We start from the raw sequence: 12181 nt of genomic DNA on the forward strand, positions 1-12181 counted from the left end.
GTGACAGTACTCTGTGACAAGAGAGTACTGAATGGCACATTCAATAAAATATGAGGAAAACAGACATTGGTAAAAGGATTTTTACTTTCTTTACCACCCATTAAGCTCTTTAAGCAGTCAATGCTGTGACACATTATGCTTTCTACCAAAATCAAACAAAATAATGTGGATTTCCTAGAGCTTTGCTGCTCTTTAACAGTGTCATTCTGTGCAGTATGAAGCAACCTAAATGTAAAGTTTTCATTTTCGCTTCTAGTTTTGACATTAGAAATAAAAAAAGTCGTTAAAGTTGAAAGATCAGGAAAAAGTATTCCTTTATGGTAATAAAATTAGATTAGCCTGTTCAAAAAGGTGAAGAATACACAACTATATACACTAAGTGCTGCTAGTACAATTCCACTGCACAAAGCTACAAACTTTACCTATGAAGTACTGTTACAGATGCAGAAGAAAAACAGTCTTGCAGAGATTTAATTTTTCCAGCTAGTTTTCACTGCTGTGTTAGGGCATGAGCCAAGCTTTATTTCTAACTGAAAAAAAAAATCGAAAAGGACAACTTATTTCTCAAAATTTTGCTGCAGCCTATCTACTATTAATTTTCAGAGTGCGGGTGACGAAATCATCTGAAACTCAAGATTAAGAAGTATCTAAGAAGTTCGTTGGGTTTTTTTAATATCAGTTCTAGAAAGGAAAACAGATTAATCCTGAACTAAGTCTAAAAGCTGGACTAATACACCTATCTTGCTTAGGTATAGGATTCAATCAAAATCACACAGCACAGCCCTCTCAGCAGGCACACCTGCACGAGGCAGTATTTCTGCGCAAACACAGCCTATTACTAAACAATAAAGGAAATGGGATCTACCAGGTGTGCTCATTATATCATAACCACATCTCCACTCACATGAACACTTAGGAGTAACTCAGCTTCTGTATCTCACAAGCAGAATCATCACACAGGTACAGCCCAGTGCCTGCTACTTTGGGAACTTTGCCCTACTGTCCCTGCACATTAATTCATACTCCCTTCTTCGTCCCATAAACAAATGCATAGTTACCAGTTTAAAATGAGCTATGCTTTTAAAGAACTTTCCTCAGCTACAGATAAACTGTTCAGCTTTGTAAATGTGTGAGACCCAACATCTCAACAGACACTGTATCCTGACCTATGTCACTAAGCATAATGAGGAAGATTAGAGGCCATCTGGGTTTACAGTCCAATTCAGTAAGCTGTTTCCTCATCATCATGTTATATAATTCACTAAAACCATCACAGAAGTAGTTTTTCCCTACCTTCCACTGTAAAAAGAAGTGGCAGTACTCATGTTCACATAACACAAGTAACTACTCACATTTATTTCTTTTAAAACTTTCACAAAAGCTGTCCTCACCTATTTTTGCTGTAGAAGTCTCTCATTACCTCTGAAGTAAGTTCACTGCCCCACATGGAATATTCTGAATAATACTCTCAAACAAGGAGTCTAGGCATATACCAGTACACCTTGATAAATACAGGTCAAAAATAACAATAACCTGATTATTTCCAGACAGTAGATTTTAAAGTCTTCTAGCAGAACTGTGGCCCTTCCAAAGAGCAAATTTTAAATTTCATAGTACGGGCTTTGATATTTCCAGATAAAGTGAATTTAAGATCCGAGAGGTCTGCTAGTATTTTATCCCTTTAACTCAGTTAAAAAACACAAAGAGGTTCAGCCAGCTTTTTTCTTAGAAATGAAACTCTCTCATCTGAAGCTGCATTTTCTTCCTCCACACATACATTTCATCAATTTGCATCTTTGCTTAGTTTCCATTTTACCAGCTATTTCCACAAGAAATCCTCTTCTAAAAGCTTTGGTACCTTACCATTATCTATTTCTGCATCCAGCAACCATTGCCAATTTCAGCTTCTTGCATATCACAGAATCTGTATAAAAGCTCTATTTGAGCATGTCAGTACTGCCTTACAGCATTTACACAGACTTGTGGAAAAATAAAAAGGACTTTAAAGTAGATTTTCTACAGAAAAAATAAGATAACATGTAGGATTATAGGCAAAACATATTTTGTACATATGCAAATTGCTCAGAAGAACTACTACTAAACATGCTAGCAAAACAAAGGTATGTATTTTAAAATGCTTTTTATTCTACAGCAGAGTTGTTCTTGAGATTTTTTTTCCTACAGCACTCATGTGAACTGCAAGAGCTCTTTAAAGCACCAAATCCTGCACAGAGAAAACTTCTGAAAATAAAGAAATTAACCGGAAAACAAAAAGTCACAAAAAGCCATGACAGCGCCATAAAGGCTAAAAGTGGGACTAAACATTTCTTTTTAATTTTAGTTTTTTAAGACGTGCGCTCCTCATTGGGCATTAACTCATTAAATGCCAACCACACAGTACCATCGCACAGGTGCAGTCAACAGAATAAGTCCCCTCCTGTCGCACCTCTCACAAGCCGCACACTCACACACCCGGACCGGGGGGGCGTGCCCGGGACTTCCAGCGCCGGAGCCTTCCAGCAGGCTCTGTCGTCCCGACCTGCTCCGATCTCCCGGCGGGCCCCGAGCCCACGCCCGACGGGTCCTGTCGCCGCCAGCGGGGCCGGCGGAGCGAGCGCTGCCCCGGCGGTTGTGCCGGCCGAGCCGCTGCCTGAGGCGGCCGCGGCGCTCCCGGCCCGGGGGCGGCGAGCGCAGATCCCGCTCCCTCGCGGCGCCAAAGCCGGCGCCGCGGGGCGGGTGTGTGGGCGGGCTCTGCCCAAGGCGCCTCCGCTGGCCCGGACGCGGCGGCGTCTCCTTGGAGAGCGGGTAACGCGCCCTGCCCTGGCGGGGGGCGCGGCCCGCACATCGCGCCGGCACCGCACAGCTCCCCCTTCCCCTGGACCTGTCCCCGACCCCAATGCCCGCTCCCCACCGCCCACACCCGCGGGCCGGGCCGGGCCGGGCCGCTCTGCCCCGCCGCCCCGGCGCGGCCCCCGCTGCCACACGGGGAAGGGACGGGGAAGGGGCAGCTCGGGGGACAGGAGAGGGTGGCTCACCCCGCGCCGAGCGGGTCACCCGGCCTGGCTTCTCCTCCACCGCCGGTCGCCACTCGCGTGGTCTGGGCTGCCCGGACGGGCGTTCCGCCTGCGGGCAGCGGAGGAGCGGCGCGGCCTCGCCTCGCCCGGCGCGACAGGACACCGCTGGCGGAGCAGCTCACAGCGCCCCTGCCTCAGCTACCACCGCCATCTTGGCCGCCGCTCCGCCAGGACGCGGGGGGTGGTGCCTGGCGCAGGGATACAGGGATACACAGGCAGACACACACGCAGACACACAGACACAGAGAGACACACAGACACAGAGAAACACACACACACACAGAGACACACGCACTGTTACCTGGTAACCTCCGCCCGCCGAGGCCCGTCCACGCTGCGCAGGCGCCGCCCGGCCCGGACGGCGAGACGGCCCTTCCCGCGCGCCGGCCGAGGATCCCCCGCGCAACCGCCGGGGCTGCCGGCGAGGGGCGGCCGAAACTTCAACTCCCAGAGGGCACTGCGCGAGGCGCGGCCGCCCGGCCGACGGCGATGCCTCCTGGGAGTGGTAGTTTTCCCGTCAGGGCAACGGCCCGCCATTGGCAGGGATGCGGGACGGCTGCCGCTGTCTTGCAGTCGGATGGGGAGGGCTGGGCGCGTTTTGCTCATAAAATAAAATAAGAGAACGACAATGAACTCTATAAGTGCCTTTGCCTGTCTGGAAGACTAGTGAGATCACGTCGAACCCTGAGCGTGGACGAGGATCAGATCCTGCCCTCGTTCGGAGGAGTATCGACTAATCTGTTCCTGTCCATCTTTGGCCTCCTTCAAGAAACACGGCAGTGAGGAGGTGGAAGTCGTGGTAGTCTTGTTCTGATTATTTTCCTTCTTTTTCTGCTGTTCCATTTTGCGTGTTTTGTGCCTTGTTTTAGGGCACTGAGTTCACAGACCTAGGTTCTTTAAACTTTCTTTTAGGGAAAAAAATAGATAGAGGGTTCGGCACTTAAAAAAAAGGTTGTGTGTAGAAGCTGTGCTGCGCTTGGTATTTGGAAGAGGTTGTTAGAATCATGGAACCGTAGGATATCCTGAGTTTAAAGGGATCCCACAAGGATCATCAAGTCCAACTCCTAGCCCTGCACAGGACCATCCCCAAGAGTCACCCTGTGTGCCTTGAGCTCTGGCAGGTTTGGTGCTATGACCACTTCCCTGGGGAGCCTGTTCCAGTGCCCAACCACCCACTGGGTGAAGAATCTTTTTCTGATATCCAACCTAAATCTCCCCTGACTCAGCTTCAGGCAATTCCCTCAGGTCCTGTCACTGGTCCCCAGAGATCAGTGCCTGATCCTTCACTTCACCTCAGGAGGAAGCTGCTGGTCCCTCAGGGGGCTGCAACTTGCATAACACACTCAGGACTTCTGTTTCAGTAAAGCTGGTATCATCTGTATTTCTTTCATTTTAGGGGATTGTCACTTGTCAGAATGGAAAAAAACATAATTTTCAGCATTTCTATTACACTGAGTTTCTAAAGCAGAAACATTAAATATTTACATTGGCCTCACAATTCATCCTGCTAGACAAACATTGTAATGGTACCACATGGAAATGTAGTTAGACCCCCATCTGTCCCATATTAGGATTTAGACTAATGTGTTTTGCTCAAAAAAAAGACGATTCCTTTCCAATGACACATTAATCTATCTATAGTTTAGAAAAGGAACTAAATGATTGGAAAACCTGTGAAATAAAGATGTTTCAATAAAAGTACTATTGTTCTCTCCACCAGATGCCCCCATATCAAAGGAATAGATCTGGACAACACAGAGTATGTGAAAAAGGTGAGCCTGTCATAGCAGCATCTTTCTCCCATTTCTCCCATGACCCACATGACTGTATATCCACAACTGAAATCACTTTGGAAACAATATACAACTTGATAGAAGCTCTCTGTGTGATGAATATATATTATTCATTTAATAATAATTGCAATATTGCAATTCTGAAGCTAATAAAGAATTTAATTTATCAGCATTTTTTAAATTCTTCTAACTAATGTCCTATTATCCTGACCTCAGGTACTGTGTCTGGATATCCAGCACAATGTTGTCAATGTTGCTTTTGGAAGATGCTTTGTCTTATTACAGTGGCATTCCTCCCACGGCCCAGCAGGTGGAGGCAGAATTTAAGAGAAGATACTACCTTAATTCAGTGACTCATTATTTTTGTTGCTGTTGCTTATTCTTAAGGTATAGATCCCTCATTCATACTGTTTCCTGCATGCAAAAAAAAATCTTACATAAAAAATATAATACTCTGTTGAGGAAAAAAATGAAATTCAATGACTGTAGTGTGTTTCAGTATCAATGCCTTTTACTGTAGTTCCTTATATCTCATAACTGTATCTTATCACAGTATGTCATAGTAATTTGTCTCTCATGGGAGCTTACAGCATCATGACACCAATTCCTGCTTGACATTTACAGAATGATTTTTCTCTTCTTATTTTCTGTCCCTGTTCTGGAACTGGCTGCAAACTTGTTTGGTTGGTTGGATTTTTTAGGGGTTTTTTTCCTTAGGAAAAAGAAAAGGTGCTCCAAAGAAATGAAACAGTATCAGCTCCTCAGAGCCATTTTTCAGTGGAGACAGAGACTTCGAAAAGAAACAAAAGGCATGAAGGAATAAAGGATTGCACTGCAGGAAGCATTATTTCCAGTAGGTGGTTCTCCACTACTGTTGTAAAATAATGTGGGATTTGAGAATGACTATGAGCCAAAACTTGTATGGCTTAAAGAATGTCATGTTAATTAAATAAAGAAAAATCTTTTGGGGGAAGTCCTATATCAACACTAATGAGCCTCTAGACCGACAGCAACTAAATCTTCCTACAAAGATCTCTGTTATAAGTGCTTCCATCAGCAGACATGCTAATGATTGCATCCTCACAGAAACTGAATGGATTGAGATAGCCCAATTTAATTAGGATTGAAAGCCATGTCAGAGATGTGATGATTTTTTTCCTTGCACATCTGTTGGTTGTATCTTGTTAATTTTACTTTATCATTCCAAAGTGAAAGGAAAGAAAGCAAACAAAATACAGGCCTGTAAGGACTGGAGACAAGAAGAAGTGAAAGATTAACCTTTTACCGAGACAGAGGAGATGTAAGAAGTATCTGGAAAGAGCGATTTTTAAAGGCCCTGAAACAAAGACAGTCATTAATATAGCATTTGTTTCAAATAATTGTCCAATTTTTTCCTGATTTTATGACAAAGAGGTTTTGGTTGCAAAAGTGAAACTGGCCAAAAATGATTAGTCTATCATAATATGGCTACACAGTGACTATCAGGCTACTATACTAAAGGTATTTTTCCTTTCTTTGTGTAACATTAGATTAACAGTTTTGAGTTGATTTATACAGGAAGATGAAGTGTCCACTTACCCCTCTAGGGTCTTATAATGAGTTAAGCAGGTGTAGAGGCAGAGGCACAGGCATTTAAGACCCCAAAGCCAAGCTTTATGTTGGTGAAGGATTCGCCAATTCAGTACCAGTGAAGAAACCAGGACAAGAAGGAAACCATTTTTGATGATCCACCCAAGCATAACAGTCATCAGAAGCAATAAAGAAAAGAAAAATAATTGGAAGATAGGTATTATCTAACCTGGTCAGACCCCAGAAGAGCACCTAAATCTCAGCTGAAGAAGGGACAGGATCCCTGTTGTAAACCTTCCCCACATCCATAGGGGTGGAGAAAGTAATCATCTTGATACTGCTATTATCTCACCAATCCATAATATTTGCTGTATTATGCACTTGAGGTATTACATTCTAGTAAAATATTGATTAGGGTTGGTACAGATGGATAACAACACTAAATTGATAAATACCAAGGAAGACAGATTAGTTGATGCACCTTTCCAAAGGCAGTCCATACTTTTCACAAAGTAGAATATAGGAGAAGGATGTCTTTGAAGAGAATAAAAGGAAAACTGGGGCCAGCAGGAAGCTTCATGTGTAAGGAAAGCAGGAAGGAGAAGACAGGATATGTGAGCTGCTCCTCTGAGTAACGCAAAAGATTATGGACCATGTCCTTTTCTTGGTGCTCACACTGAGATCTTGAGCAGGTCACTTTGCTATGTACATTTCCTCACAACATAGCTTAATCTATGTTTGTTATGATCTTGGGGTTAATGAATAGAGGACAAACACAAGCAATGGTGTTTATTATGATTTTTTTTTAAAAATTACTCTGGGCCTTCTCCAAATCCACTTTCTATATCCTTCAAAGACATGTGTACAGATCTGGATGTGTCTTTACTTCTGTTATGTGTTCCATCTATGCAGTAATACTGTCCTTACTTCTGCTTATTGAAACTTACATAAAGGCCTGCTTCTTTTATATTTCTAATTAGAGTTGTTGGGTTTTTCTTCCATATTTGTTGTGGGATAAAATAATGTCTAAATACATTGAACTTACTGATCTTATTATCTATGATATTGAAAGTGTGTTGCTGATTTCTTTATTGTATGTCTGAAATGACTGATTATGAAATGAGTGAAATTACTAAATTATGCACCTGTTTCTTACAACACTACATAAAAATGAGGTAAATTATTTAAAAACTGGGATTTATTTTTGAATATTTTATCCATGCACCAAAAAATAAAGTGCCTTCATTCTGTAATTTCAGAATATGTAAGAAGTTCTTTTTTGCTTATCTCTTGGTCTCATCAGGGAGTTACACTTATTGCCATAACATTTCAAGTTGATTGTGCAGTTATGCAAGTTGTAAAGATCTGTTATTCACATGGGACAAGGTTGCAGAAATAGGCCCTGGTCACTATGTGCAGTATGTTTGGTGAATATATGAATATGGTTAAATCTTCATAAGGTTATAGCTGGACTGCTGTATTTTTGGTCTAATTTATTTCTACCACTGCTTTCATTAGGATTATGGCAAGCATTTTGAAGAGAGCACGTTAAAAGAATCAAGAGATTTAAAATATTCTGAATCTTCTTATTTGTCCAAAATTAAGCAAAGTATCGGATTGTAGTCCTCTAACTCATCCAACATTGAAAAAATAAAATATTACTAAGAAATTATATGGGAGAGATGGCTAGCTGTCACACATAAGCAAGTGCACAATAAAGTGCACTTTAAGTGAAGTGCAACATTAATGGCCACTGTCTGCTTCAAACACTGGAGCCTGTGGTAAATCACATACACTGAGGTAGCTTGCCCGAAGCCAGAAGACTATGGCAGTGACACTGGATATAACCTCATGGAACTATGCATGTCAGTACAATGAAAGAAGAAAGCTGAGACACGGGAAGGAGGCACCAATGTCCTAGAGACAAAAAAATCAATAACCCTTAGAAGATGGTAGTACTGAGTAAGTGGAGAATTGGAATCGTGAACAATGATGCTACTTCCTTTTGTTGATTCCTCGTGTTCAATACAGCAGAACTTTTTCATATGCTTCCCTGTGAATAAGCAGAATTGCATCAAGGAGGTCCATCATCGACATCTTATGAACTTTAGGAAGTTGTACTGTCAAGAGCATGTAACTTTAAATTTGAACTTGTTTTGTAGCTACTTTAATACTCTGATGTAAGATTCTTGTATAAATGAGACAGTATGCAAAAGAGTTGCTGTCATTTGACTAAGTAGGACACATGTTAAACTAAATAGATTATTCCAAAGGAATACTGAAATGCCAAATTGCTTTAGTAAGAAGAAGCCTTGAGAATCTTCTAATGCAGAAGTAAGTACAAGAGACTACTTTTTGTTAGCTGCCTCCAAAAAAGCATAAAATATTAACAGCTGATAACTATATTTAAATTTTAAAAGCTTAGTGGATAACATTTTTTTACAGCATTCCAAACTGTTGATTAAATCCAGCATAGCTTTTTGATAATTTTCTTCTCTTGAATATGTGGATCACCTCTTCTGTAAAAATAGTTAAAGTGAACTGTTGAACAATCTAAAGTAACTCCACTTAAGCAGATAGAGTTGTACGCACTTTCATCAGTAGTCTGCTGTTGGAAGGCATTTAACATGTCAGTCAGCTCTGCAAACACCCACAGCATTATGTGTGTGAAGCTCATATACAATGTTTTTATTTGTGGAATACAATTAAAAGGGGAAGATATAATAGCATTCTGCTAAATTATGATAACTACTTAACCAGATTTTCTTGTAAACACACCACACAATTCTTAAGTCAGTCTATAAAAAATATACACTTACTTTTGGAAAGGAGGCTGCCTTTAAAAAATTTACATGCAGAATTTTTTTATCATAAAGGTGATTTTGGATTATCTTTGATTTCAGCTTTGTTCTGTTTCAGTAACAAAATATTATTATGGAAGTGACACATTATTATTACTTCATATGTTAAAAAATTTAAAAAACTCAAGGTTAAATTTACTCAGACATCATGATTTTGATGGAGTTGGTCAGGATGGGTTTGGGGGTTTGTTTGCTTGTTTGCTTTTTTCCCTCAGGGAAAAAAAAAGCCTAGCATCTAAGTTACAAGACCAAGCATCATATTCTATTTCAAAGTATTTTCAATTTATTATTGTTACACTTTAGCATATGTGAAAGTCCATTCAGTTATCATGTTGGATGTACAGTGCTGAATGCACATTTTCAAATATGTCATTTCAGCCAGTCCTACAGTGAAGTCTATTACATGTTTTCTCTTTTATTCTTAGTATTACACAACTGAAAACAATGAAGAGAAAAGCACAAACAAATTAATTTGTAGCAGATGGAATGAAAGTACATTTTGACAAACACAATTACCATGTTGTGGTTGTACAATCTTTGACACTTCCATATTTTCACATGACAGCTGAAGGTGATGTAAAACTTTCCTGAATAAAAATCATACACCTGACAAAAAAGTAAAGCTTTATATTTTATAGATTATATTTAAAACCTGTCTTACAACTTAGCAGGGAAAAATTGGTGGTTCCTTGTACTATGAAAGCTTCTTATGTGCTTACAACTTCTTTTGAGCCTGAATGGTAAAAGAATAATATTATGAATGCATTATCTTGTGTTTGCTGATTTTACAATCATAGAATGGTTTGGGTTGGAAGGGAAGGACCTTAAAGATCATCCAGTTCCAACCTCCCTGCCATAGGCAGGGACACCTTCCACTAGACCAGGTTGCTTAGAGCCCCATTAAACCTGGCCTTGAACTTCCAGGGACACGGCACCCACAACTTCTCTGGGGAGCTTGTTCCAATATCTGGCCACCCTGACAGTAAAGAATTTCTTCCTAATACCTAATCTAAACATGATCACTATGCAGTTTAAAGCCATTACCTCTTGTCCTATTAGTACATGTCCTTGGGAAAAGTCCCTCTCCAGCCTTCTCATAAGCTCTTTTTAGGTACTGGAAGCCTGCAATGAAATCTCCCTGGAGCCTTCTCCAGGCTGCACAACCCCAGCTCTCTCATCCTGACTTTGTAGGAGAGGTGCTTCAGCCCTCTGATCATCTTGGTGGCCTCCTCTGGGCTTGCTTCAACATATCCATGTGCTGGGGGCCCATGAGCTGGATGCAGCACTCCAGATGGGGTACTGTTAGAGTGGAGCAGAGGGGCAGAATCACCTCTTTTGACGTTCTGGCCATGTGTCTCTTGAAGCAGCTGAGGATACAGTTAGTTTTCTGGGCTGCAAGGACACATTGCTGGCTCATATTTAGTTTTTCATCCACTAAGTCTATCTCTTCAGGTCTCTGCTCAACCTACTCATCATCAGCCAATAGCCATGTCTGGGATTATCCAAAAATGTTAAACTTCTGTCAGAATAAAATACCTAGGGAGATACTCACCTGAAAGTGCTAATATAATGGGAACAAAGACCACTGATTTCTTGTGCTAGATATTTCTTTTAAATATCTACAAAAGGATCTAATACAACTGAATATTTTTACCTTGCATCTTGATTTAGTTTAGAAGTGAGAAACAGCATTTTATCCTTTATACATAATTCTGTGAAAAAAATTTTAGAAGAGTAATTAACGACCCTTGCCATATTTTCCTTGCACTTCTGTGCAAACTGTCCCAGGAGGAGCAAATCTGAATAAGATCTATGTGAACATCCAGGTCTTAACTGGCCATAATAAGGTCTATGACATTTGCCAGTGTTCAGTGTTGGATGTATCCAAGAGGTCTCAGAGAGGCCTTTCTTACTTCCTTTTGTGCTTATATGACTTCCATTTGTGTATTCTTTGAAAGTCTTCTACTAAGTAGGTTTATTCTTACAAAATCATTCTGATAATGGGTAGCCTATAGACCTTGTGAATAATCTCTGACTTGACACTCTATATAGTTCTTAGTTCTTGTTTAATTGAACCACAGACAAATGTTTTAGCCATCTAGTCTTTGTTTAAAGACTTCAAGTGATGGACAATCTATTTGTAACCCTCAATAAATTGTTTAACTTATTTTATTGATTTATTGGTTAATAAATCCAAGTTTAAAATGCCATGCCTTTTTGCTACTTTCTAAATTCAGAGCCCACCCACTGAGCAACCACAGGTTAAGAGTCATGCTATGAACAGGTATCTTCCTCCTTGAAGAAGTCATTAGTGATGGTAAGATTCTCAGCAAAAATGACTTGCTGAATGATTTTGAATTTTTGAATAATTCTTAGTGTAGGCTACTCAGGAGTAATTTATTGCAATTAATAAATATTTGAAATTCAGAATATGAATTTAATTAATTGATATAAAGTAATGAGGAAAGATAAATACTGCTAGGTAACCAGATTCCAAATAATGCACCAGAAATTATTCTGAGGAAGTTTGCAACAAATATTAGTCTTCAAAAGGAAGTATCTGAAGGGAGCCTACAAGAAAATGGAGAGAGACTAATTACAAGGGCATGTAGTGACAGGACAAAGGGGAATGGCTTCAAACTGGAAGAGAGGAGGTTTAGATCAGGTATTAGGAAGAGGGTTACTTAGGTTTTTAGATTAGTGATTATTGTGAGGGTGATGAGGCACTGGAATAGATTGCCTAGGGAAGTTGTGGATGCCCCATCCTTGGATGTGTTTGAGGCCAGGTTGGATAGGGCTTTGAGCAGCGTGGTCTAGTGGAAGGTGTCCCTGCCCATGGCAAAGGGGTTAGAACTAGATGATCTTTAAGATCCCTTCCAACCCC

General features: G+C 40.9%; 2 protein-coding genes across 30 annotated transcripts in view; one reads left to right on the forward strand and one right to left on the reverse strand.

The window, feature by feature from the left end:
• Positions 1-3506, reverse strand: part of PCM1 (pericentriolar material 1) — a 40988-nt gene extending 37482 nt beyond the window's left edge. For 19 of the 25 annotated variants that reach the window (XM_064652737.1, XM_064652743.1, XM_064652736.1 and 16 more), the window contains exons 1-3: positions 3036-3173; positions 1392-1501; positions 423-530 (exon numbers count right to left, since the gene is read on the reverse strand). The gene's annotated coding sequence lies outside the window, so the exon portion shown is untranslated. Of the gene's footprint in view, positions 1-422; positions 531-1391; positions 1502-3035; positions 3178-3375 lie in introns of those variants that run through there. The other 6 variants (XM_064652742.1, XM_064652738.1, XM_064652721.1 and 3 more) reach the window with 5 other exon arrangements.
• FGL1 (fibrinogen like 1) overlaps positions 3436-12181 on the forward strand; it is a 41144-nt gene continuing 32398 nt past the window's right edge. For 3 of the 5 annotated variants that reach the window (XM_064652749.1, XM_064652748.1, XM_064652745.1), the window contains exons 1-2: positions 3436-3873; positions 4795-4846. The gene's annotated coding sequence lies outside the window, so the exon portion shown is untranslated. The remainder of the gene's footprint in view (positions 3874-4794; positions 4847-12181) is intronic. The other 2 variants (XM_064652747.1, XM_064652746.1) reach the window with 2 other exon arrangements.

The sequence above is a fragment of the Pseudopipra pipra genome, chromosome 4 (genome assembly GCF_036250125.1).
Source record: "Pseudopipra pipra isolate bDixPip1 chromosome 4, bDixPip1.hap1, whole genome shotgun sequence".
Taxonomy (NCBI): Eukaryota; Metazoa; Chordata; class Aves; order Passeriformes; family Pipridae; genus Pseudopipra; species Pseudopipra pipra.